Here is a 27,785-nt window from a genome sequence, read left to right as displayed (position 1 = left end):
GAACCTGTTTATCACCCGGCTCAGGACAACAGAGACCAGACCTGCCCACAACTGAGACCACAGACCTGCCCAGGACCAAATCTGTATCATTTGTAGACAATATCATTTTCTTAGTTCTGTAACTGATCATTAAGGATAATGGGAGTGGACAATATTCTCTTCATTATGTGATTGATAATGCATTCTTCCAGTAAGTGCATCCGGAGTGGGCAATCTTTTCTTAAAGGTAGAATCTCATCAAAGAGAAGTCGCCTATTCTCAGTCCTTGCCCCACAATGGTGGAATGAACTACCCACCCCAGTTAGGACAGCCGAAACCCGTCCAATCATTCGCCGTCGACTAAAGACGCACTTCTTCAACCATTATCTGAATAAAAATAATAAAAAATAAATAAAAAAATCTAACCCTAACTAACCTTACTGTCATGCACTTGTCCCAATAAACTAACCTACACTGTAGCACTCAACACTTTGATGAACATTGTTACTCAGCTGATAGAGTTGTGCCCTTCCTGATGACTTGTCTACAGAACTTGTAAGTCGCTTTGGATAAAAGTGTCAGCTAAATGACTAAATGTAAATGTAAATGTAATCTGTAATGCTGTCATGTATCAACGTCTAGGCAAAAGAGCCCTGCTTGGTATAGGGAGGCGTAGTCTGACGTCACTTTAGTTTCCCGCGCAGTCCACCCTTATAGGGATTTATCATTGGGAAAATGTATTATCGGCTATTGTAATAATTCTGCCTCATGAACATTGGCAAGCTTGGAACAAAATGAGTTCCCTTCTATCACTAGCATTTTTGGTTGAAATAAAGTTACTTATATGGTTTTTAATTTGTTGTTAAAAAATAACTACACTTACCAGTAGTGCTGTCGCCTAATACACGTCACGGCCATTGTGTAGTTCCTCAGTGAACAAAAACATAAACGTTGTTACTTTGCTACCTTTACGATTAATTGCAAATTTTTTGTTGAGCTATAGATTGTGGATGAATACACACAGAAAGGTACACCATGCCAATGTGCATGCTTTATTTGTTTTAAACGAGACGATTTAGAAATGGGTCCATTGGAAATACATTGCGATTTCAAGAGGGGTGGACTGCACGGGAAACAACAATGACGTAACCACGACTGCACCTCCCTATTGCACTTTGTTTACATATTCTTTGTATATTACTTATTATTATACTGTGAATTTCTCCAGACTTCTCTCGGCAGAGCCTGGGGTGTGGCCCTCCTCTATCCCCCCCACTCCCACAACCATGTCTTTGTCTCTGTCTCTGTATCTTTTCGTATTTTATTCCCCTTTTCTCTCATTTCAGCAGCTTCCTGAGTCCATATTTGGTCATCTATCTGTTACCTCCTCATCATGGTTCATCCTGGTCACCTGCTCAGCACAGCCTCCTACCATCAACTCCGGTCTCCTCTCCATCCCCACCACCAACATGCGGACTGTTGGTCCCAGAGCCTTATCTGTGGTCGCACCCACCCTCTGGAACTCACACCCTCTGGAACTCACACCCTCTGGAACTCACACCCTCTGGAACTCACTCCCTCCAAACATCCGTAGTGCTACATCCCTGCACTCCTTCAAATTAGTAAATGACTGCCTGATTTCCTTTTTTTCGTTTTCTTTCTTTCTTTCTTTCCTTTTGATTATTATTTTGTTGTTACGTTGTTCCCTGTTCCCCTCCCTTAGCTGCCCCCTCCTGTTAAGTGCCTTGGGTCTCCTGAAAGGCACTATATACATTTAAGATATTATTATTATTATCATCACATTATTCAGTTCTACAGTTGATCTACCCTGGTTTTCTATGCACTCACTGCCAGACCAGTCGCCCTGACGTCTGTAGTCATGAAGGTCTTTGAGCGCCTTGTCCTGGCCCACCTGAAGTCCATCACAGACCCTCTACTGGACCCCCTTGCAGTTTACGTATATAGAGCCAACAGATCCACGGACGGTGCTGTGAACATGGCTCTGCATTACGTCCTGGAACACCTGGACACTGCAGGGACCTATGCCAGAATTCTGTTGGTGGACTTCAGCTCGGCCTTCAACACCATCCTCCCGCACATCCTGGAGCATCAGGTGTCCCTGCTGCAGGCGCCGGACTCTTCCTGTAGGTGGATCACGGACTTCCAGGACTAGCAGGACGCAGTGGGTGAAGCTGGGTAAAAACATCTCAAATCCCAAGTCCATCAGCACAGGCTTCCCCCGCAGGGCTGCGTTCTGTCCCCCCTACTGTTTTCCCTGCACACCAACAGTTGCGTCTCTCTGCACCCCTCGGTCAAAGCTCCTGAAGTTTGCGGACGATATCACTCTGGTGGGTCTCATCTCCAAGGGGGAAAGAGTCTGCCTACAGGAGGGAGATCGAGAGGCTGCAGAGCTGGTGCAGCTGCAACAACCTGGACCTTAACGTCCAGAAAACAGTGGAGATGGTAGTGGATTTCAGTCGGAAGGCAGCCCCCCACATACCCAATCATTCTGGGAGGCACCCCGGTGACCTCTGTGGAGTCCTGCCACCTTCCTACAGTATGTAGCTGTTCCATCTGCCTTGTCTCTAGTCTTCCTATGTAGCTGTTCCCTTGTCTCTAGTCTTCCTATGTAGCTGTTCCCTTGTCTCTAGTCTTCCTATGTAGCTGTTCCCTTGTCTCTAGTCTTCCTATGTAGCTGTTCAGTCAGCAATCTGCCTTGTCTCTAGTTTTCCTAGTAGCTGTTCAGTCAGCATTCTGCCTTATCTCTAGTCTTCCTATGTAGCTGTTCCCTTATCTCTAGTCTTCCTATGTAGCTGTTCCCTTATCTCTAGTCTTCCTATGTAGCTGTTCCCTTATCTCTAGTCTTCCTAGTAGCTATTCCCTTGTCTCTAGTCTTCCTAGTAGCTGTTCCCTTGTCTCTAGTTTTACTAGTAGCTGTTCAGTCAGCATTCTGCCTCATTTCTAGTTTTCCTAGTAGCTGTTCCGTCAGCATATTTTCACTTCCTCATTCCCGTTTGTTTCCTGTGCCTGCCTCCCTGCCTGCCTGCCTGCCTGTATTGGGTTTAAGCTCTTGCCTGCCTGTCTCCGTGTCTCTGGGCTTGGGTTCATGTAGGCCTACTAGCCGTGGCAAATGGGGGTGGATGATTTGTACTTTGTACTTTAGCTTGTACTTTAGTTTGTATATTGTATATTTTGGATAGTGTTTGGCTTTTATTATTTTGACCTTTTACTCTACGAAGAACAATCCCAGGAATAACCAAGCATTGCACTGTAATGTACATGTACCCTTATGTGTTAGGAATCCAGGTAAGAATGTTGAGTTCAAGTATGGCATGGAAGAATGGAGACGGAGAGGGTGCTGCTCTTCTCGAATATGTGTTATTTTTATTATCAGAAACACTTTGAGCGATAACAGTACTTTACCAAGTAAAGCAGGAAATAAGGAAGGATACTTAGAAGAGAACTTAACAACAAAAGAGAATAGGGCGGTGAGAGATCCGACTTCTCGACCTAAAGCAAGGATAACTTTAAAGCATGATAACAGGCGAGATATCCGACTTCTGCCCGTGGACGGCTGTTCCCAGTAACACTGCTGAAGAACCGACAGGGAGAGAGGGGCAAAGTATTACTATAAAGGCCTCAGTACAGCCAGCAGACCCAATCAGCACCATGGTGACATAATTACAGGCAGGTGACAACAATCAAGGTAATTACTGAGACAGCACGTGACGACAATCAGATAATACAGAGACAGAGAGAAAATTCCAAGATGGCGGCTGGGCCTCGAATCCTGAATAGGGAGAGAAGCCCAGACGTTACACTTATGTGACAAATAAAACAAAACTTGAAACTTGATCTTTTCTTAGGTGATTTTCCCCCAACATGGACAATATATATATTTTCCTACAGTTCTGTAATTGATAGGTTCTTCCATCAACGGTAACGGGAGTGGAGGTGGAGACGTCTTGAGACTCCACAGGCTTCTCCATGCCCACTCTGTTGAGACCCTTCCTCAGCCTATGTACCGGTTCCCGGGGAGCCGTGACCGTATCTCTCTCTCTCTCTCTCTCTCTCTCTCTCTCTCTCTCTCTCTCTCTCTCTCTCTCTCTCTCTCTCTCTCTCTCTCTCTCTCTCTCTCTCTCTCTCTCTCTCTCTCTCTCTCTCTCTCTCTCTCTCTCTCTCTCTCTCTCTCTCTCTCTCTCTCTCTCTCTCTCTCTCTCTCTCTCTCCCCTCAATGTGACGTAAAGCATGGGAGCTCAGGTGTCAGGCTCGCGCCCGTTCATCAAGTCCACCACCGGCCCACCGCGCGCCGCATCTCTCATCGATCACCGCGAGGCAGTAACTAGCTGCTGGCGCTCTGGCCCACACACAGACACAATCAGGCAGCATCTAGGCATTAGTGCATATTGTGGTAAATTAGTGTCAGTCAGCCTGTCAGGCTTGAGAATATTCAGTTGACTTTGTACTTATTTTATATTTACCTTATTGGGGACATTGATCTAAGTTAAAAGTTATTATTAAATGTTATTAGGTACAATCACTATCGATATAGAATATTATTTCTTTTTTTATCCACTTTTTCTCCTTATTTTTCTATTTTTCTCCCATCCCAATTTCGCCTCGCCAATTCTCCCTTCAATTCTCCCCTCCCCTGTCTCGAACATTGCTAGACTATGCCTCCCACTGGTCGGCTGCAGTGAGGACCAAGCCTTGCATCACGTGTCTCCTCTGCCTGAATACTTTGGGCAGCCGAAGAGTGTTTCCGCGTCTCTGATTGGCCAGGTCATTTCTGGTCATGTGACATGTACGCCCAATCATGGGACCGCAAGTTTCTACACTGGTTAAGCTTAGGCGCTCGTTCGAAGTTGGTTACGGTTAGAGTTTGTCTTAGAGCATGGCGATAGAACACCTGCCCTGATTCTGACGGTTAAGCTTAGGCACTCTTTCGAAGTTGGTTAAGGTTAGAGTTTGTCTTAGAGCATGGCGATAGAACGCCAGGTAGTTTGCAGGCTGTTAGACCCAGAAATAGGCGCAGAACTTGCTGTCCCACGATTGGCGCACATGTCACATGACCTGGCCAATCAGAGCGCAAAACTCGAACGCGGAAGCACTCTTCGGCTGCCCAAAGTATTCACGCGTCCCCTCCGGTACACGAGGAGGCAGCCTGTCGCAACTTTTCACCCGTACAGCGCAATCTCTCAGTGGCGAGGAGTAACGCGTGGGAGGCTCACGCTGCCCCCGTTACTTCCTGATTCTGCTGTACAGGCGCACCAACCGACCAGCCAAGCCGGAAGCAACGCCGAGAGCTGGGCTCGAACCCAGCATCTCCTGCGTTAGTGGCGAGCGCCTTGCCCACTGCACCACTTAGCCGCCCCACTATCGATATAGAATATTGAGTATGAATTATGACATATTTTGTTCAGGCCTCTCTTTAGTCCAGTGTGTCTGTGTGTCAAGGCCAAGCACCTGTGCATTTTCTCTAGTTATCTCTGGGCCAACGTGTAGCTAAATGGGTAAGGGAGAAACACGTCAGCAGAAACACATGCATTTGAACCTATAGGTTTGGTGGGAAAAGGCACCGATGCCGTGTTTGGCCATCTGACCATACATACACTGTAAGAAAAAAAGCTGCAAGAAAACGGTAAATGTCTGGCATCAATGGTTGCCAAATTGTCAACTGTCAAATTACAGTAAAATCAAATACATTTACAGATTACAACCTTTCTTTAATGGTCAATATTTTGATAAAAGGTACTTTACTGTATTTGTATGGCATTTACACTTAAAGTAGAAAAACTAAAGTAATCTGTAAAATAATACAGTGAATTTCTCGTGAAAAAACATTTATTTTTTACAGTGTACGCCTATAGGGAGGTGTAGTCTGACGTCACTGGTTGTTCCACCCATATAGCAGTGGCAGCTGCTGACCAAATTTTTTGGTGAAGCACAAATTATTATATTAAATTATATTTTTAAAACATCCCCCACTGTGTGTGTGCAGCCAATCAAAGGTGCTATTTCGCTGCCATTCACTTACATTAGCTAGTGAGGCACTTGATGAATGTGCCTCACTACTAGCCAATGTAAGTGACATCACAAAACAAACTGGTCAGACTACTGCTTGACCTTACTCCTAAAACCCACCTCACTTTTTTTCTGATCCAGATGCATAAGTCCTCTCCATGTTGCTGATTTATACTTTGGTGCAAAGTTTCATTTAGCCTACAGTGCTACTGCCTACACAGTAATGTTACTGACTGTACAGGGCTCTCCAAGCCCTCTCAAAGCAGGAAATGGTTGGTTAGGAAATGGTGTTCTCTGATTGGTGTAAATAAAGTGTCAGAACTGTCAATCATTCAAGCCCCATTCAAATGATGAGTGAGTATAAGCCTCACAGGTGTGGCTTAGACCAGTTACTGTCCAATCAAAGGTGCTATTTCGCTGCCATTCACTTACATTAGCTAGTGAGGCACTTGAGGAATGTGCCTCACTACTAGCCAATGTAAGTGATTGGGAGCTGTGTATCACTTGAAAAAAATGAAAAATCACTGGCATTTTTTTCACAGAGGAAAACATTTCTAAGAAAAAAAAATTATGTATATTAATAATATTATTATTATTATTAGTTTGTATAATAGTGAAGCACTGCCTCACTAGTAGTCATGCAATAACCTCCACTGCCGTATAGGGATTTATCATTGGGAAAATGGATTATCGGCTATTGTAACAATTCTGCCGCATGGAAATTGAAAAGCTTTCCATTTTTGAACAAAATGAGTTCCCTTCTATCACTAACATTATTGTTTAAATTTTTTTTGTTGAAATAAAATTTCGCGATTTTTTTATTATGATTAATTGGGAATATTTTCATGCTGAGCTATAGATTGTGGATGAATAAGCACAGAAAGGTACACCATGCCAATGTTAATGCTTTATTTGTTTTAAACAAAGCGATTTAGATATGGGCAATGGGGAAATGCATTGCGTTGGACAGAGGGTGGAACACGAAAAACGGCAATGACGTAACCACTACACCTCCCTAATAGCAGAGTATAATAATGAGGGCTAGGGCATTAGCTTGCTCTCCCTTTCTGGCTGGACTCCACTCTCTTGTTCTGGAGTCACACTCTCTCTTTCTGTCTTTCTGGGCTTCTATCTTTAATCTCTCGTATTCTATTCTCTTATTTCCTACTATACTTCTCTATCCCCTTCCTGGTTATTCTTTCATCATATTCCACTGTCATGTCATTAATGTCTGTTAAGTGTTCCATGGACCACCCTATACGTAAATATGATGTCATTATGATTTTGATCTTTTCAATAAATACAAGACATATTGATTGAACTCTTTTCCCGTGTCTAACATTCTATGTCCTTCTGTCCTGATTCGAGGAGTAAACTAAATTACCCACAATATACTTGACCACAGCCTCTCTCTCTCCCCCTGCTTCCACGCCCTTATATGGGCAGCTTCCTGTCGCTGTTTCCACTCGCTGTCAGCCAAGTCCTATCTGCACACCTGAGACTCGTCAGGTCATCACCGGCTCTGATATGAGCCCTGAGGTTCCTGCCACTCACCGTCCGAGTGTTGCTACACCTACCCAGGTACGAGGACTTAACCTACCTTGCTGCTCCGTCTGTTTCCCTGCCTTGCTCTCTAACCCCCGTCTCCCCGTGCCCAGGACCATCTGCCGCCGGCCTACGCTGTCTCACGAGACACCGCCCGCCAGGACGTTCCTGTGGAGCACGAGGAGTGCTCCTGCTCGCACCTGTTGAACATTCCTGTATTTGCTATAACCCGGTCTGCATGGTACCTGTTGGAACATTGAACAACCTAAACCGCTCCATTCTCCTCTCCCTGTGTTCTGATCTTGGGCTCCAGTTAAACGCTACCCTAACACAATTGTACAGCCCTGGCCTATTTTATTTAATAATAATTATTATTCTATTCTATTGTGCTTCTATTTTAAAATTTTTTGTTTATATTCCCTTTTATTTTATTCTAAATTTGTATTTTATTCTGTCGTAATTGTCTGTCCGTTAATGTTGCACCAAAAAAACGACCAAATCAAATTCCTTGTATGTACAAGTTCAAGTTCAAGTTTTGCTTTATTTTATTTGTCACATATAAGGTACATTACAGTGAACTGCTTGGTTCTGTATGAGCCCCCCGAGATTGTGCTTCATACAGTAAAAAGAATAAAGGCCAAACAGTAACACTATACAAAATATACAAACTAAAGTACAACCTAAAATGCAAACAATAAAGTACAAATGCAAGCTTTTTTAAATGCAAAAAATGCAAGTGTAAATTACTTGGCAATAAAGACCTTTCTGATTCTGATATACAGTACACTTCCCTCCACTCCTACTCCTGATTGAGTGCACAACTAAAAGGTAGGGGACACAGCTCAAGTGTATGTGTGAGTGAGTGTGTGCGTGTGAAATGAATGAGTGTTTGTGCATACACGTGGGTGAGTGGGGGCCATGTCTTTGCATGTTTGAGTGGGGGAGAGAAAGACAGAGGAATCAAAGAGGCGCGTGAGAGACTCAAGGCCGGCAGAGTTGGTACACAGTTGGAACACGATGCATAGAGTTCCAGTGTGTGTGAGTGAACAAGGACGGTTATATGTGAAAGAGAAAATAAATAGAGAAATAATAGACTGAATGAACAATAGAATGATCATACCATGTATGTAATATTGTATGATTATACATTATGCATAGAGTTCCAGTGTGTGTGAGTGAACAAGAATGGTTATATGTGAAAGAGAAAATAGATAAATAATAGACTGAATGAACAATAGAATGATCATACCATGTATGTAATATTGTATGGTTATAAAAAAAATCATGTGTATATCCATTTTATATATATTCTTTTATCATTTTCTTTATGATATTATATATATACTTTTTATATTTTTAGTTTACATATAAAAGAAATATGTGAAATACAGAGCATGAGGACTTTTTTTTATAAATCAATCATTCTCTTTATGATTATGGTTATTGTGATTATGATAACAGATATGATTATGTTTACATGTATGTACAATTGAGCACCACCACATTTACAATACTGTGTGACAATCAATTTATATATATACATAAAGCCTTTCCATGCTGTGGCATTTAGGCAACATCTTGCGGTGCACACACTGTATGGTCTATTCAACTCAATTGTTCAGGGGGCCACATTGTCAGAAACCCAAGGGGCCAGGGGCCGGACTGCCACGGCGCCTCCCCGTGCTATGAATATATGTACACTTGACACAACACGCAACCACATTTTCACAACTTTTATTTAACTACATTGCAAAAGTAGTATACTTTTCAAAAAAAGTGCTTCATTTATGTGCCACATCTGCAACATCTCCTGCAGAAAGTGCTTCATTTATGACTGTGCAACAACTGCAACATCTCCTCTTCAACATTTCAATATAAAAATAAAATAAAAAACAAACAAGTGCATGATGTGCATCTGAACATTCTAACATCAACACTTGAACAAAAAAACACATTTATAGTGCAGCTGAGCTTATGAAAAAGTGCTTCATGTCACAATCACAGCATCTTATTAGCACTTATTGTCCACTCTTAACTCTCAAACATCAGGGGGGTGGGGGGCAGACAGGCCTAGCCTACATACAAGTTTCAAGTTTCAAGTTTCTTTAATAGTTGTCATACAGAAGTACAGAATACTTTCATACAAAATGCTTCTTACTGTTACGCTCCAGAGCGTACACACATCTAATGAGAGCGATTGCACTTCTTTGACTGGGCAATGGCAGAGAAAGAGGGTTCATAGGAAGTGAGGGCTACCCGCAAACAGTGATGCAAATGCTCATTTGTCAAGGAGGCACGGTTGCTTGTTTTAATGGCATTCATGTGAGAGAAACTGGATTCACAGGTGTATGTTGAGCCAAACATTGTTAGCACAGATATTGCCAGTGTTTTTATTTTGGGGAATGTCTTGACATGAATACACTTTATCCAAAATGTTGTGGTGGATTCATTCTCAAGTGCCTGCTTCAGAGCAGATGATGCTTGCATGTCAATTATTTCAAGTTGCAGGAGACCTTCATCAATGTGAAGTGATGCAAGGAACTCTTCTCCTTTTGTGGAAATAGCAGCTACATTGGCAAATGGGTTGCTCACAAAATGCATCAATTCTCTGGACATGTCAAATTCATCAAATCGACTTGCAAAGTTTTCCCTCAATTTATCAATGAAATATGTCATTAATTGAGTGACTTTTGGCTCAATTGTGCGTGTTAATGTTGACATGAAACGAAAAAAGTAAAAAAAAAAAAAAAAAATTATTATCATGTAATCTTTGGCGGGCCGGTCAGAATCATCCCGCGGGCCGCCAGTTGAATAGCCCTGAATCTCATGGGTGCCTTACAACTTTACTGGAGCTAAACAGTGTTTGTTATGGGATTCTGGAGAGGAGCTGCCTGCCCGCTTCAGTGTTAGGCAGCCATGATGGATGAGCTGCCTGCCCGCTTCAGTGTTAGGTAGCCATGATGGATGACATGCAGGCTGGCCCTGCAGACAAAAACGCCTCTCTGCCTTGGCTAACTTCATCATATTCATTCACTGTCGCTATCATGTTCCAACCTCACGCCTTCCCACTCAGCCGCTATGGACCAGAAATACAGAGAGGAAGACGGAGCTCATGGTTGTGGCTCCCAGGGCACTGGCTGCTCCATCTCCCCGACCCCTGAAGTCCACAACCCGGGTGTAGTACTGGACTCTCTACGCACTCTCCTTTCAGTTCCACATCAAGTCTGTCACCTCAAAAACATCTCCAGACTCACATCTTCACTCACCAACTCCTTGGCAGAGACCCTAGTCTACATGAAACAAAGCGGGGCTCGCAACTCACTTTTGATGCTCCAAGGTGTTTTAATTGTGACACAAAAATAGCATCTGCTAGTTTTTGTCACAATTAAAACGCCTTGGAGCATCAAAAGTGAGTTGCGAGCCCCGCTTTGTTTCATGTACTACTGTTTTTACAGTTTGGCTCAGCACCAAGGAAGGGATCTATGTGCGTTATCTATTTTTTCCTCTACATGCCTTCATTACCTCCTGCCTTGACTACTGTAATATCATTTCATTTCAAACCTTTATAAATGTAAATTTCTCATGGAGCCACACACCAAGATATGTATATTCAGTGACTCTCTCAATGCTAGAATCACTTACGGTAGATATGTGTACACCATCATATTCAATGTTTCTGACTGTAGAAAACAGCTAGCATTAAGAACCAATTTAGGTTTACAGTAATAAAAGCTTCCTGGAGGGTACTAAAGGAAAAGGAAGTTCTCAATGGCCAATTGTACGGAGTCAGCAATACAATACACAACAGTATCATCTGCATACAGATGGGCTTGACAACCATTCAGCGAAGACGCAATATCATTCATATAAATAGTGAAGAGGACAGGACCTATAGAATTGAACCCTGTGGCACACCTTTAGTAATTGTTATACAACGGCATGCAAATTTCTCGATTCTGATTGGCTGAAACAGTCCATTTACACGTCTTTATTGGCAACAATCCACGGTCCTGGGCTCAGGACCCGCCCACAACCGAATCACATATCACTCCGCCGGCTCACTCCGGGAGAAAACAAGATCGCGGACAACAAATGGATATGTTGATATCGCCATAACGACTAAATATGAAGCGATTCTGTCACTGCGAATGTGTTAGTCCTTTAAACAATGTTGGATGATGTAATTGATGGGTCTTGAGTCATTCTAGAACAAAAGAAAAATCGCGATTTGATTGATTGATTAATTTGCATTTTTTTTTTCAATTTCTTTTTCCTTCTCTCTGACTGTCAGCGCTAGCTCTAGTCTCCACCCACCGCCACACCCCCCCCCCCCCCCCCCCCACACACACACACACACACACACACACACTCCTGTCTGCAACGCGGGTCAGACTGAGAGAGAGCTGGGTGCTGCGCTGTTCTAAGTGAGCATGGCCTATTGAGTTGATTGATTGATTGATTGCTAATTTTATTACTGTACGCTTGGTTTCCAACTGGTTAAGCTTAGGCCCTCTACAGTAGGTAAAAAAATTAAAAATAAAAAATAGAGCGAAGAAAACGTTTTTTTCCTATAGGGCAAAGAAAACTTTTTAATTTGTTTTACCTACTTTCTATAGAAGCATCTAAGAATGAAGTTCTATGGAAAGTAGGTCTGCATTCCCTTAACAATTGTGTGTATTGAGCCGTACTGTATTGTACCCATTCTGCATCTGGTAATAAAATGTTCAATCAATCATTCCAATAATACACAGTTGGATGTGTTAGTTGGTTGGATGCACTTCAAGCTGCTTCCACATGAGGCAACTTCTCTCAATCATTCCAATAATACACAGTTGGATGTGTTAGTTGGTTGGATGCACTTCCGATCTGCTTCCACATGGAGGCAAATTGTCTTTTTTGTAGTTGTGGGAACTACTTTTTCTGGCGGATGGTTTTTTCAATAAATCTTCGATTAATGTGTGTTTATTGTATAGAAATAAGGTTGGATGAATGTGGCAGTTGTATAAAAGCTTTACACCACTTGCAGTCGTGATTTGTGAACAATAAACCATGCCTAGGGGGGTCTAACGACCACCCCTAGGCATGGTTTATTGTTCACAAACCACTCCTGCGCGTGATGTAATGCTTAAATAAACATTTGGTTTGGACTTTACACACTGATGTCTCCCTGATAGATAATCTTGGAACCAATCACATGCATTTCTATCCAAACCAATAGTAGCTAATCTTTTTAAGAGTAAATGGTGATGAAGGGCGGCTAGGTGGTGCAGTGGGCAAGGCATTCACCACCAATGCTGGAGAAGCTGGGTTGGAGCCCAGCTCTCCACATTGTTTTCAGTTTGGCTGGTCGTCCGTACTAATACAATTGGCAGTATTAGGGGGAGGGAAAACTGAGGGGTGGGGACAGGGGCGGCGGGGGGGAGGGGCTAGCAGGGTCTTAAGCACCCTCTGAAAAAGGCTTAGCCCCCTCTAAGCCCCCCCTCCCAGTTATGTTTTTTATTTTATTTATATATAAAATACATTACGAATTCCGTTATATTGGACATTCGTGGGTTTGCGTGATGAGTATCTCCACCTCTTTTATTGTGAAGCTGTATCTATCTACCGGACGTCATCAAAAGCATGTCTGTCACTATAGCCAATTGAAATGCTAGAAATGGTCATGTGGACTGGGAGAACCAATGGAATAGTCCCACCGGGCCGCATGTATATTATTTCACTTCCGCGTTCGAGCTGCGTGCGAGTTCAAAAAACAAAACAAACATCTTTGGATAGAACGGGGAAATATAACGCTTCTTTTAATAAACAGGAGCCATACATAAAATACGGGTTTATCGCAACAGGTCGGTGATTCTTGCGTGCCGAGCCGACGTCCTCTCTGCATAATATGTGGCGACAACAACAACAACAACAACAACGAGGCAAGTTGGCAGATAAAGTAGCTGCTGCATTCAACGCCAATCTGGAATTGGAGGGCGGCGAGTGGATATGTGACATGTTTCAAACATTAGCAGGGATTTTGGAGGACTTAACAACAAACAAGGTATGGTGAGTCGTGTTTGCATGCATTCTGATCTGTTCGTCACCCGCCGCGGTGATCTGACTGCAACAGCTGATCTGCTGTTCATGAATGAATGAATGAATGAAAAACAGATTGCAGAATGGGTACAATACAGTACGGCGCAATACACACAATTGTTAAGGGGATGCAGACCAGAGAAAAACGTTTTTTTTTCAATATCAGTATATTAAATTAGCCATTGTTTTTGTTTGTTGCATTAAAATTCATTAGCCCCTGCTATAAACAATCCAGACCCTCCAAAGCTCCCGCGAGGCCAATTCTCTGGCGCCGCTACTGGGTGGGGATCGGACGTTGTGGACAGCGACTCCTACAGGTCGGTTGGTGCGCCTGCGCAGTAGAATCAAGAAGCGATGGGGGCGGTGCCCCTCCAAAGCGCAGACCCCTGACGCTGAAAGATCGCGCAGCGCAGGTGAAAAGATGCGACGGCTGCTACCTCGAGTATCGGAGGGGACTCATGCTATGTATGACTTCGTCCACATTGCAGCCGGCTTGTGGGAGGCAAGAAACAGCGTTCGAGACAGGGGAGGGTTGAATTGGACGATACGAAATTGGGATGGGAGAAAAATAGAAAATGGGAGAAAAAGTGGATAAAAAAAAAGAGTAAATGGTGATCGACTGTATCAAAAGCTTTTGACAGATCAATAAAGAGGGCAGAACAGTGTTTCTTCTTGTCTAAAGCTGATAGTATGTCATTAGTAACTAAAGAGATGGCTGATAGTGTGCTATGGTTGGCTTAGTAGTACAGAGTGATTTGAGAGAAAGGACTTAAGTTGATTATTCCCTAAAGACTCAGAGACTTTCGTTAAGCAGGGTAACTTGGAGATAGGACGGTAGTTATTTAAATCATCTCTAACACCACCTTTATGAAACAGGATCACATGGCCAGATTTCCAGGCACTAGGAAATCTTCCTGTTGAGATAGAAAAGATTGAAAACATGCATCAATTGCTCAGTAATTAAGCAGCCAGTTTTAGGGAAAAAAAGAGTCCAAATGATCGTCACCAGTAGAGGTCCTGGGATCTGGGTCCTGGGTAATGGAGTCCTGTTACCCAGCAACACCCTAGACCAGCTCCAGAGTGTGCAGAACTCAGCTGCCAGGGTTCTCACTCACACCAAGCCCTGGCAGCACATCACCCTCATCCACCTCCACTAGTCAAGTCCCGTATCTCATATAAGATCCTCGTTCTTACTTACAAATCCCTCCATGCCCTTGCCCCCCCCCCCCCTCCCCCCAATACCTATCTGACCTCCTCCACACCTACACCCCCTCCCTCCGGAGGCTGCGATCCTCAGACACAGATCTGCTCTCCATCCCCCACACCCGCCTACAAACCTTTGGGGACAGAGCCTTCAGCGTGGCGGCCCCCACCCTCTGGAACTCTCTCCCGGCTGAGACAGTATAGGGGAGACAGTGGCTCAGGAGGTAGAGTGGTCGTCTCGTAGTCGGAAGGTTCCCGGTTCGATTCCCGCCCCTCCTGGGCAGCGTGTCAATGTGTCCTTGAGCAAGACACTTAAGAGCCCTAATTGCTCCCGATGTGCAGGTCGGCACCTTGCATGGTTGCCTCCAACGTCTGTGTGTGAGTGAATGGGTGAATGTGAGGAAAATAATGGTAAAGCGCTTTGGATGAAAGCTGCAATATATTTCCCTCCTCTGCCACATTCCTTGGATGGCCCTGAAAACCCACCTGTTCACAAAGAACTACGGCCTCTAGTCATCTCCCTGTCATTTATTGTTATTATTAGTAATTAGCTTATGTGTCTTTTTTGTAAGCGTCCTTGGGTTTCTTGAAAGGCGCTATAGGGAGGTGTGGTTACGTCATTGGTGTTTCCCGCGTGGTCCACCCTCCTTGAAATTGCCATGTATTTCCAATGGACCCATTTCTTAAATCGTCTTGTTTAAAACAAATAAAGCATGAACATTGGTATGGTGTACCTTTCTGTGTGTATTCATCCACAATCTATAGCTCAACATGAAACAATGTGCAATTCATCGTAAAAGTAGCAAAATAACAATGTTTACGTTTTTGTTCACTGAGGAACTACACTTCACTCTGGCGCTGCTGACTGACGTCACCACAGCGTACACTGTAAAAAAAAAATCGGTAGAAAAACGGTAAAAGTCTGGCAGTTTGGGGACATTGAATTAGTGTAAAATTTACATTGAAATACCCTAATTAAAATAAAGTGGAAAAGCAATAAATTTACAGATAATTCTGTTTATTATTTGAGAACCCGAGAACAGAGAATCACTGTTAATTGACAGGTTAGGTTCAGCAGTGAAACACTGTTATTTTACAGGTTTTTTCCTACATTATTATGATCAAACACCTTCAATAAAGTGACAGAACTTAAAGTTCAGCAGTGAAACACTGTTATTTCACAAGTTTTCCCTACATTTACGATGAAACTCCTTCAATTAAGTGACATAACTCAAAGTTCAGCAGTGAAACACTGTTATTTCACAGGTCTTTCCTAAATTATTACGATCAAACTCCTTCAATAAAGTGACAGAACTTAAAGTTCAGCAGTGAAACACTGTTATTTCACAGGTTTTTCCTAAATTATTATGATCAAACTCCTTCAATAAAGTGACAGAACTTAAAGTTCAGCAGTGAAACACTGTTATTTTACATGTTTTCCCAGAATTATTACAATCAAATTCCTTCAATAAAGTGACAGAACTTAAAGTTCAGCAGTGAAACACTGTTATTTTACATGTTTTCCCAGAATTATTACAATCAAACTCCTTCAATTAAGTGACAGAACTCAAAGTTCAGCAGTGAAACACTGTTATTTTACATGTTTTCCCAGAATTATTACAATCAAACTCCTTCAATTAAGTGACAGAACTCAAAGTTCAGCAGTGAAACACTGTTATTTTACATGTTTTCCCATAATTATTACAATCAAACTCCTTCAATTAAGTGACAGAACTCAAAGTTCAGCAGTGAAACACTGTTATTCTACATGTTTTCCCATAATTATTACAATCAAACTCCTTCAATTAAGTGACAGAACTCAAAGTTCAGCAGTGAAACACTGTTATTTTACATGTTTTCCCATAATTATTACAATCAAACTCCTTCAATTAAGTGACAGAACTCAAAGTTCAGCAGTGAAACACTGTTATTTTACATGTTTTCCCAGAATTATTACAATCAAACTCCTTCAATTAAGTGACAGAACTCAAAGTTCAGCAGTGAAACACTGTTATTTTACATGTTTTCCCATAATTATTACAATCAAACTCCTTCAATTAAGTGACAGAACTCAAAGTTCAGCAGTGAAACACTGTTATTCTACATGTTTTCCCATAATTATTACAATCAAACTCCTTCAATTAAGTGACAGAACTCAAAGTTCAGCAGTGAAACACTGTTATTTTACATGTTTTCCCATAATTATTACAATCAAACTCCTTCAATTAAGTGACAGAACTCAAAGTTCAGCAGTGAAACACTGTTATTTCACAGGTTTTTCCTCAATTATTACGATCAAACTCCTTCAATAAAGTGACAGAACTTAAAGTTCAGCAGTGAAACACTGTTATTTTACAGGTTTTCCCATAATTATTACAATCAAACTCCTTCAATTAAGTGACAGAACTTAAAGTTCAGCAGTGAAACACTGTTATTTCACAGGTTTTTCCTCAATTATTACAATCAAACTCCTTCAATAAAGTGACAGAACTCAAAGTTCAGCAGAGAAACACTTTTATTGTACAGATTGTTAGAAACAAAAAGCTTCAAGTGTTAACAAACGATCAGGATTGTAAAACTGCTTTATTTTGGAAGCAAGTGTGCTGTATAAAACAGATTCAAATGATTTAAAACTTTAGCTTGCAGTGTTTGTTCAAATATAATGTTTAAATACAGTATGTAAAGTTAAAAACCTATAGAAGTACAATCTAAACACTATTTATGGATCAATATGCATGGCAGCTGCCACCATTGGTGTGTGAATGTGTGTGAATAGGTGAATGAGAGGCCATACGCGCTTTGGATAAAAGCGCTATTGCTATATAAGTGCAGTCCATTGAACATAACATAATGGCCAAGTAGTAAATTAAACTTTATGTCCACAATTCTGAACTATCCCTTCAATGTCATCAGATGATTTCAACTTTTAAAAGCGGAGAAAGCAACATATTGTGCTGTTGAACCGAGGGGGTTGTGGTCAGGTCTACAGTTTTTTAGCTTTACCATTTCAGTTTTATATTGTTTTCCACAATATTCTCCCGACCCCTGGGGGCTCCATAATATATGTGAACATTATACTGTTTAATTCAGAATCCCAACTATACAGTGTATTACTAAGTAAAAATCAAAACATACCACACCACAAAAGGTCAATGAATCAGTGGCACAAGTGAAGAGCAGATAAGGAACAATCCTCCAGATTGGCAGTAATCAGCTGGATCCTTGGTGCATGGTGCATCTGGGAAAATGAAAAAAAAGGACACTATGATTCACTGGAAAGTCCGGGACTGTACATTAGGAGGGGGTGGGTGGTAGGAAAAAAGATATATACGGTGGGGAGGAGACTGTCTACAGATACACCTGTGTGATGTTGCTACGGAGTTAAGCTAATAAACGTATACTATACTCACAACCACAGCAGGGGACACAACTATTTTGTTACCCTGCCATGTGGCGGACAGACCTCGCAAATGTCACTCGCCCAATAGCCTCCAGCTGCAACCACTCGAGTCCCTGAGTGATGACTGCTTGGCGCCGCCTCGGTAGAAAAAATTCCCTTTTCATGATATTTGGCGCCTCTGATTGGCTCAATTTTGTTTCAATCTGTATGCATCTACAAATCATATTATACCAGGTAGTCAATTCCGTTAGACTGCGAATCAAATTGACGGATCTCCCCAATCAAATTGACGGAAATCCGTCTTGAGACGGAACACTTTAATGCCTGCATTCAACATCGATTATCTATTGTTCAGGATGTAGGAACGTTATACTTTTTCATTCATACAAAAATACCTTCTAGAATATAAGTATGTTTTATCATTTCCTGTAGTAATTCCTAGAACGTGAGTTATAGACCTAAATGCATCGATTGCCGTTTATTCCCTAGACACGCTATATTAAAAAATTCAACTGTATATGATCGTATACGTTATGCGTCATCATGCACGGAGGAAAGGGGGGGGGGGGCGGCGTTTATAATTACGTGATCGTCAGTAAATGCTTTATGTAGTATGGGTGATATATTGATCAGATGGTTTGCAGTGAAATGAATAAATTGGGCTGAAAATAACCAGGGTTTAGCCCAGTCAGATTTAAGGCTTTAAGACTTTTTAATGCCAATCAGAATTAAATTTAATACCAATTTCACGATAACAAAATGGCAAAAATCATGGGTACTCTCAGTACTCATTCAAGGGTACTACGACTATGCCTGCACCTCATGGTACCAAAGCACCTCAAAGGCACTAAAAACAAGATTACAAACATCACAAAACAAACTGGTCAGACTACTGCTTAACCTCACTCCTAAAACCCACTTTACCCCTGCCCACATTCAAAACCGCTCTTAAAGAGCACCTACGGGAGACTGCAATTCGAAACTGGCCACCGTAAATGTCCACCCCCCCCCCCCCCTCCTCCTAATGTACAGTCTCATCCCCATCATATATATATAATATTTTCTGTTAGGATCTCTGGGTAACAGTACTGTATATTATTTGCATATCGTATATGTCACAAATGTAACAGTACTACAGTATATACCTGTATGTCATGTATGTCCCTATGCCATAAATGTCATGATGTCATGTATGTTTTTACTGTATTTATTTCTGTATATGTTCGGACAGAGATACGGGATGGTTTGAAAGCTCGGCGTTGCTAATAAATATTTTTAATATTTTTTTATAAACTGCTCAAAGCGGCATTATTTCCGCCGTTGGGTGATCACAGCGCCTGCGCACCATCCCGTATCTCTGTCCGAAACCCTCGTGCAACTGTGAGCACATTTGTAATGTCTCTGTGATACTTGTATAACGAACGGTTCGGCCAGAACCAGTCCTTCAGGGTAAATCTAGGTTGGTTTCCCATTGAGGAGCAAGTGACTGTGGATTCACTCGGTGCAGCACAGTCACGAAAGGGGCTATGGACCCTGATGTAAACAAGACAAACGTCTTTCTCTGGTCTGCATCACCTTAACAATTGTGTGTATTGAACCGTACTGTATTGTACCCATTCTGCAATCTGTTAAATAAAGTTTTCATTCATTCATTCAGCCAGCCGCCGCGCTCACTGGGGCTATTGATAGCGTCAATTAATTGTTGTTGTTGTTGGTACTGCCGCTGCGGATGTGAACGGGGCCGGAGGGGCTTTGGGAGGATGGGAAAGTTATTATTATTATTATTATTATAATAGTAATTGGCTATCATACGTGCCTAGCTAGCGTTAGCTAAAAGAGCCCTCGCAGTGAAGTTATTATTATTATAGCTATCATACTGCAATATAAACTGAGTTTTATAGTGAAAAGAGCAGCTTTATTTTGGTCAAGATTGAAGGCTCTATATTGCAGGAAATTGCACATACAGGTGTTCATTAAATGTAAAAAAAATTAAATAAAAAAAAAGAATAAAAAAGAATCTTGCACCCCCACTTTCAACTATAACTAGGCGGCCATGGGTGTATATATGAATTTTGAATGCCATGGCGAAAAAATTCAATATTGATCTCAATAACGCTGTACAGCGAGATCCAATAGGGTCCAGCTGCAGACTCGGAGCCTCGGTCCAGATTGGAACTTCCGCCCTGCCACAGGACTATTACTCCTGTGACAGGGCAATGCGCTGATTGGCGGAAAGTACGGAAGTATCTCGAAGTACGTCTGACGTATCTCGAATTATGTCTGACGTTTCTCTACGTTAGCGAACATTAAACGTTGTATTCATAAAATAATATAAATTCAGCAGCATGGGGAGGGCCGGGGGGAGGGGAGGTACAGGTAGTAGAAGACATAGAGGTACAGGTCACATAATTATAGTACAGTGGAGAAGTAAAAATAGAATAAAAAGGCAGTGGAAACAATATACAATATTATTAACTCTAATAATAACACGCCTCGCAGGCTCATTATAATACGAGAGCCGTGGGTCTGCATTGTATAGAGCGGATCCCCCGGCCGTATTCAAGCGCTGGAGCGCTTTGCCATGGATAAAACTGTATTAATATAGTAGTAATAATAGTAGTTGGCTAGTTGCGCGCTTCTGGCCACCTCCCGCAGTGCGCGCATACACACATACTGTCTGTAGCCTATACAGTACGTGCAAAATTAGTTGTCAAGAGCCAATCGCACAGGTTGCCTCATCTCATCTGGCTCTGCAAATAGATCTAGAGTCTGAATATCATATATAGCCTGCTGATGATCTCTCTCAAATCCATTCTGAGAACGGAATGCAGTGCCTGCGACGCGGGTCTTGATTGATTGATTGATTGATTGATTGATTGAAAATTGTATTAACAGATCATGCTGGACCTACAAAAGGCCTTTGACACTGTCAATCACTCCATTCTTGATTGAACATTTTATTAACAGATTGCAGAATGGGTACAGTACAGTACAGCTCAATACACACAATTGTTAAGGGGATGCAGACCAGAGAAAGACTTTCGCCTTGGGGGGGGGGGGGTCGGGTAGGAGGGGTGGGTGGGTGGGGGACACTGTGCAACTGTACAAGCAAAACTGTACATTGGAATATTGACAAAACCATACTTGGTCATTTACTGTACATTGGAGGGGGTTGGGTTACAACACAGGAGCAGAGTATAAACAACAGTACAGGAATGAGAAACAGTACTGTACTGTTTTGTAGGTCCAGCATGATCTGGTTAATACAATTTTCAATCAATCAATCAATCAATCAATCAATCAATCAATCAAGACCCTCGTCGCGGGCACTGCATTCCGTTCTCAGAATGGATTTGAGACGAGAGAGAGAGAGAGAGAGAGAGAGAGAGATCATCAGAAGGCTATATATGATATTCAGACTCTAGATCTATTTGCAGAGCCAGATGAGATGAGGCAACCTGTGCGATTGGCTCTTGACAACTAATTTTGCACGTACTGTATAGGCTACAGACAGTATGTGTGTATGCGCGCACTGCGGGAGGTGGCCAGAAGCGCGCAACTAGCCAACTACTATTATTACTACTATATTAATACAGTTTGATCCATCGCAAAGCGCTCCAGCGCTTGAATACGGCCGGGGGATCCGCTCTATACAATGCAGACCCACGGCTCTCGTATTATAATGAGCCCGCGAGGCGTGTTATTATTAGAGTTAATAATATTGTATATTGTTTCCACTGCCTTTTTATTCTATTTTTACTTCTCCACTGTACTATAATTATGTGACCTGTACCTCTATGTCTTCTACTACCTGTACCTCCCCTCCCCCCGGCCCTCCCCATGCTGCTGAATTTATATTATTTTATGAATACAACGTTTAATGTTCGCTAACGTAGAGAAACGTCAGACGTAATTCGAGATACGTCAGACGTACTTCGAGATACTTCCGTACTTTCCGCCAATCAGCGCATTGCCCTGTCACAGGAGTAATAGTCCTGTGGCAGGGCGGAAGTTCCAATCTGGACCGAGGCTCCGAGCGGAAGTTCCAATCTGGACCGAGGCTCCGAGTCTGCAGCTCGACCCTACTTGCGAGATCTGGCGGTCAAAGCATGGCGGGCAATAACCCTTTACAGCGTGGATGTGTTAATAATGATTTGAAGATGTTTACACTTTTTTTTACAACCCTACTGTTCTCCCAAGAATTAAATAAAGGTTTGATGATGATGACATGTCCTAGAAGAGAGATATAGATAGAGTGGGTGTGTTTGTGTTTGTACATGGAAGTTATACTCACATCAGCTTAAGGGAGATGCCATCCATGTCAATTCAGCATAGGATGATTCAGATGGCCTTGTGGTCAGCAGGGTCCCCCTCTGGCTGCTGGCCTCTGGTAGAGGTGTAGATCACCAGTGTCATCCCTCTGAGAACACAATTAGACTTTAGACAGTGGCTTGCGAGCACGATGAGCCTCATTTCTTTATTTTGTGATTGCTCTATCTATCTGATCTTATTACAAAATACTTGCCTCCTAGATCACTAAATGCGGGGCTCCTATCCTATTGAACATATTTTACTTTGTGTGTTTATTTTAACAATAATTTGTGATGCCATCACACAAACTGGCATTTAAAGGGTCAAATTTCAAAAAGTCCTGCACCAGAATGCAGGAAATTAAGTTTTTGTAACAAAATAATTGTGTGTGTGTGTGTGTGTGTGTGTGTGTGTGTGTGCGTGTGTGTGAGAGAGAGAGAGAGAGAGAGAGAATGATGGACAATTGCTTGCTGTGTGAGAGAGAGAGAGAGAGAGAGAGAGAGAGAGAGAGAGAGAGAGAGAGAGAGAGATAGAGATTAAGTACATTTGCTGAAATACAGTTGTTCTTAATTTTCTCACTTGCTATGTGAGAATGTTAGTTATTATGTTCTCAATGCCCTTGCATTGTATGAGTTGTGTGGACGCGTTTGCTAGTTCTAGTGCTATCCCTTTGTACATTGTGGCTGTGTCTGACAAAAGTTAACAATAAATAATGGTATTAGGAATACATTTGCCTCCTGCGTGAACTGTGCATAGCTGAATAGACTGTATTTTAACACCGGTCATATGGTGGTACTTGGAGAGCCAGCTACATTCTCAGGTGGTACTTGGTGTAAAAAGTTTGAGAACCACTGATCTATCATGTATAAAATTCAACTCACAATTCTACATGGGCTTCAGGTGGTGGTCTGCGTCTTCAGGTGGTGACATACTTCCCGCAACTGGCGAAGAATCTCTGAAATATTGGATTGTTTGACAGTGACACACAACAGAATATTATTTTATGCCTGAATTTCCCCAAAATGGCTAATTGGACAGCACTTCTCCACCATCAGTGGCTATACGTGTCAGATAGGTGCAGATAGGAGAATCTGTCTGAATGACAAAGAAATCGCTTAACTCTCCCTCCCTCGGCCGCTATTGGCGCGACGGTGTAGCGGTCATTCCTATATGGCTATGACTATGAGCCCAGATGCAACGAGTAATTGTCTACTCAAAATCAACTAAGTGTCATGATTACGTCATTACAACCTGGGACTTGGATGGGAGAGCAGGAAAGATCCAATGTCTTCAGTCAAAAATCCGCCAATCAATGCAAAGGTAAACATACGTCTTTAGAGACGTTTTATATAAGAATAAACACCAGTGAACTTGTGTATAAAATTCAACTCACGCTACAGGCAGTCTCTGCCTGCGTGCAACTGCTGGTCTCTGGTGGTAATTCAGGAATGGCTTCAAGTTCCTCTGGCGAAGAATCTCTGAAATATTGAATACGACAATAAAAATGTTATGCCAGTGAGAGAGGGAGACGGAGATAGAGGGAGAGACAGACATAGCACTGCTGTGTCATCAAATGACAAAGGCTTTGGCAATGTAGGTGTTGTGTGAAGTGGAGGGGGTCGAGGTGAGAGAGACAGAAAGACAGAGATGAAAACACAGATAAAGGTGTGAAGTTTGAAGTGGGGTGAGAGAGACAGACAATATTGAATTGAAAGATAATACTTACTGAGCTGAATCAATGGCAGTGTGGTAATAGGGGCTGGAGTTATACATTGGCATTCCTAGAGAAAGAGCAACATAATTAACAAAATAAGGAAAAAATAAGCACCATCAAAGTAGTTATCAATGAGCACCATATAACCTACAGTAGCAAGTGTACCTAGCTCCATATACCTAGCGCATGTCTGGTGGTAAAAACAAAACATGATTTGAGAATGTGTTAGTTAACTCACCTTGATAGCGGCGATGATTGCCAGCGAATTCTAAAAAGAAGACGATCAAAATATTCAAAAAACCTTGTATGCAATTTATCAAGACTGTGTATATTATATATATATATGTTTAGAGTAGCAGGAGCTAGAAGTTCAAATATGTCAGTCTTTCAAAGCCCCATTTTTTATATATAACAAAAGGCAGAATGAACATCACTGCCGCCCTGCTGGATTAAATTCTGAATTGCAGGTAGGCCTGAATAAGTATTTACTGTGCAAAATAACCAAAACCAGATAAATAATATCTGTTTTTTTATGAAGCACAGATCATGTTAATTAAGTATTCTGAGTCTGAGCAGACAGAAAACCATCTTACCCTCAGCAAGGGATTACTTTGTGCTGAAGACCCACAATGCAACACAACAACTGCAAGCTAAAATGCCTCACATACAAAACGAAATAAAATAGAGCCATGGCTGTGTCCCAAGTTTAACACAATTGAACTATAATAAAGTATTTGTTAACACTAGTTACAACAATGCTTATGTAACTATTAAAAACGTACATTTTAATCACGAAACAAAATGGCAGAATAACGTTAGCTAGCATGATAGCTAGCTAACGTTAGTAGCTATAATAATATGCATCACTATTTGCTCAAACAAGCTCCAAACTATTTGCCACGGCACAGAGATAACATTTAGTCAAACGATAACAGCCCGGTGATGGTATCTGAACAGAATCATACTATTCCCATAAGAACTCACTTACCAGTTAAGTACCATCTAGCATGTTAGCTAATAATGCTAACAAGCTTCGTTCTAGCCTACTAGTTGCCACCACGGTAATAATTCACAAAGTAGCATGTAGTCAAACGATGACAGCAAGATTATGGTATGTGAATGGCATAATACATAATATTGTCAATGACTTACCAAGGAGTTTGGCTCAGACTATTTGTCAAGCAGTCAGTGAAGACACCATCCATCGCGCCAAAGTGTTTGAATACCTCAAGTCCCGTGAGATCTTCTAGGTCTCGCGAGTTGCTTAGGACTATACCCTCTCGAAGGGGAGGGGAGGGGGAGGAGGGGAGGGGGAATCTACTAAATTGATTCAACGACAGTTTTTCAAATGTTGAAATGGTATCTGTAATTAAATATTGAATCAACATAGCTTTTTCAACCTCAACCAAAAATAACCAATCTGACTGTACATTGGAGGTGGTTGGGTGGGTGGGGGGGTTGGGTAGGAGGGGTGGGTGGGGGACACTGTACAACTGTACATAAATATTACAGTGACAGTCCAGTTGAGTTAATGGATGGAGGGGGGGGGGGGCGTTGACTTGCAACGGATGGACTATAGTGCAGCAATGCAAGTTCAATTCACAGTTATTACTACAGACCGGTGGCACTCACCTCTGTGGTCATGAAATGTTTCGAGAGGCTGGTCAAGGACCACATTTGTGCCTCCCTCCCCAGTGATATGGACCCTATGCAATTTGCATACAGTTCAAACAGGTCCACTGACGACGCGGTCTCCCAGGTACTGCACAGCACCCTCTCTCACCTTGACCGTCAGAAGGGGGGCTATGTGAGACTGTTGTTCATACAGCTCAGCGTTCAACACCATAGTCCCCATCACCAGACTGGTGGACAAGCTGATCGAGCTGGGTCCGAGCTCCGCCCTGAGCGCCTGGGTACTGGACTTTCTGAGTGAAAGACCCCAGGCGGTCAGGGTGGGGGGTCAGACCTCCAACACCATCACCCAATTCAATTTCATCAATTTCATCTCTGTGCGTCAGAGTTAATTTTTTTACAGAGCGCTAGCTGCTCCCTACTTCCAGTCCTTGTGCTAAACTATAGGCTATAGTTGCTTGCTTCCAGCCCTTGTGCTAAGCTATAGCTAGCTGGTCCCTATACTGCTTCCAGCCCTTGTGCTAAGCTATATAGCTAGCTGCTCCCTACTGCTTCCAGCCCTTGTGCTAAGCTATAGGCTAGCTGGTCCCTATACTGCTTCCAGCCCTTGTGCTAAGCTATAGCTAGCTGCTCCCTACTGCTTCCAGCCCTTGTGCTAAGCTATAGGCTAGCTGGTCCCTATACTGCTTCCAGCCCTTGTGCTAAGCTATAGCTAGCTGGTCCCTATACTGCTTCCAGCCCTTGTGCTAAGCTATAGCTAGCTGCTCCCTACTGCTTCCAGCCCTTGTGCTAAGCTATATGCTAGCTGGTCCCTATACTGCTTCCAGCACACACACCCACACGCACACACTCACTCAAACAACAACACACTGCAGCACCCACTCTCCACACTTTAGATCACACAAACACACTTACACTTTATATTTATTGATAAAGGATTTGCACTACAACTCGTACACCTACTGTGAATTGTACCTAAACTGCACCTCGTCCATTTATGCCTTGCACTATATAGTATTGTATATTAGTACACTGCACAGTATTGTATATTGTATGGTAACTACGTCTACGAACATTGTACATATGTCTAAACTGAACACTGTGACCTCTTTTTTTACTTCTAATTTTTACTATGTTTTTATTTCATACTTACCTTGTCATGCACAGTCTCTGGAGCGCAACAGTAAGAAGCATTTTGTACAAAAGTATTCTGTACTTCTGTATGACAACTATTAAAGAAACTAAACTTGAAACTTGTGCTAAGCTATAGCTAGCTGCTCCCTACTGCTTCCAGCCCTTGTGCTAAGCAGGCTAGCTGGTCCCTATACTGCTTCCAGCCCTTGTGCTAAGCTATATAGCTAGCTGCTCCCTACTGCTTCCAGCCCTTGTGCTAAGCTATATATCTAGCTGCTCCCTGACACATGCCTCCTCTATTTGAACGACCACATCAAACAAGAGGTGGACGCGGGCAAATACTGCGGCATGGTCATGCTGGACCTACAAAAGGCCTTCGATACTGTCAATCACTCCATTCTGATTGACAAGCTAAAAGCAATTGATTTTGATAGCTTATCAGTGAGCTGGATGCAATCCTACCTGGAGGGGAGAGAACAGATGGTAGAGGTAAACGGTATACTCTATCCCCCCCCCTCACAGTGAGCTGTGGTGTTCCACAGGGAAGCATACTAGGACCGCTACTCTTCCTAATTTATGCAAATGACATGTCGTCAGCCTGTGACTGCAACTTGTTCCTGTTTGCGGACGACTCAGCCATGCTGGTCTCTGACAAGAACAAGTTGCAGGTTGAAAAAACCCTCAGCTCGGAACTATATAGGCAAAATCTGCATATGGCTCGCTGATAACAAACTATCATTACACATGGGCAAAACAGAGTCCATT

General features: G+C 42.4%; 1 long non-coding RNA gene across 1 annotated transcript; it reads right to left on the bottom strand.

Moving 5' to 3' along the window:
* Positions 1-17,818: 17,818 nt before the first annotated feature.
* On the bottom strand, positions 17,819-25,512 carry LOC311243686. The gene is made up of 7 exons (XR_014620667.1): positions 25,407-25,512; positions 24,493-24,522; positions 24,267-24,321; positions 23,934-24,018; positions 23,422-23,495; positions 22,524-22,649; positions 17,819-18,067 (listed from the first exon to the last, which is right to left on the bottom strand). It is a non-coding gene; the product is annotated as an uncharacterized lncRNA (long non-coding RNA).
* Between the last annotated feature and the right edge of the window lie 2,273 nt (positions 25,513-27,785).

The sequence above is a fragment of the Notolepis coatsorum genome (genome assembly GCF_963971535.1).
Source record: "Notolepis coatsorum genome assembly, chromosome: 17".
Lineage (NCBI taxonomy): Eukaryota > Metazoa > Chordata > Actinopteri > Aulopiformes > Paralepididae > Notolepis > Notolepis coatsorum.
This window is presented reverse-complemented; position numbering and strand designations above follow the sequence as displayed.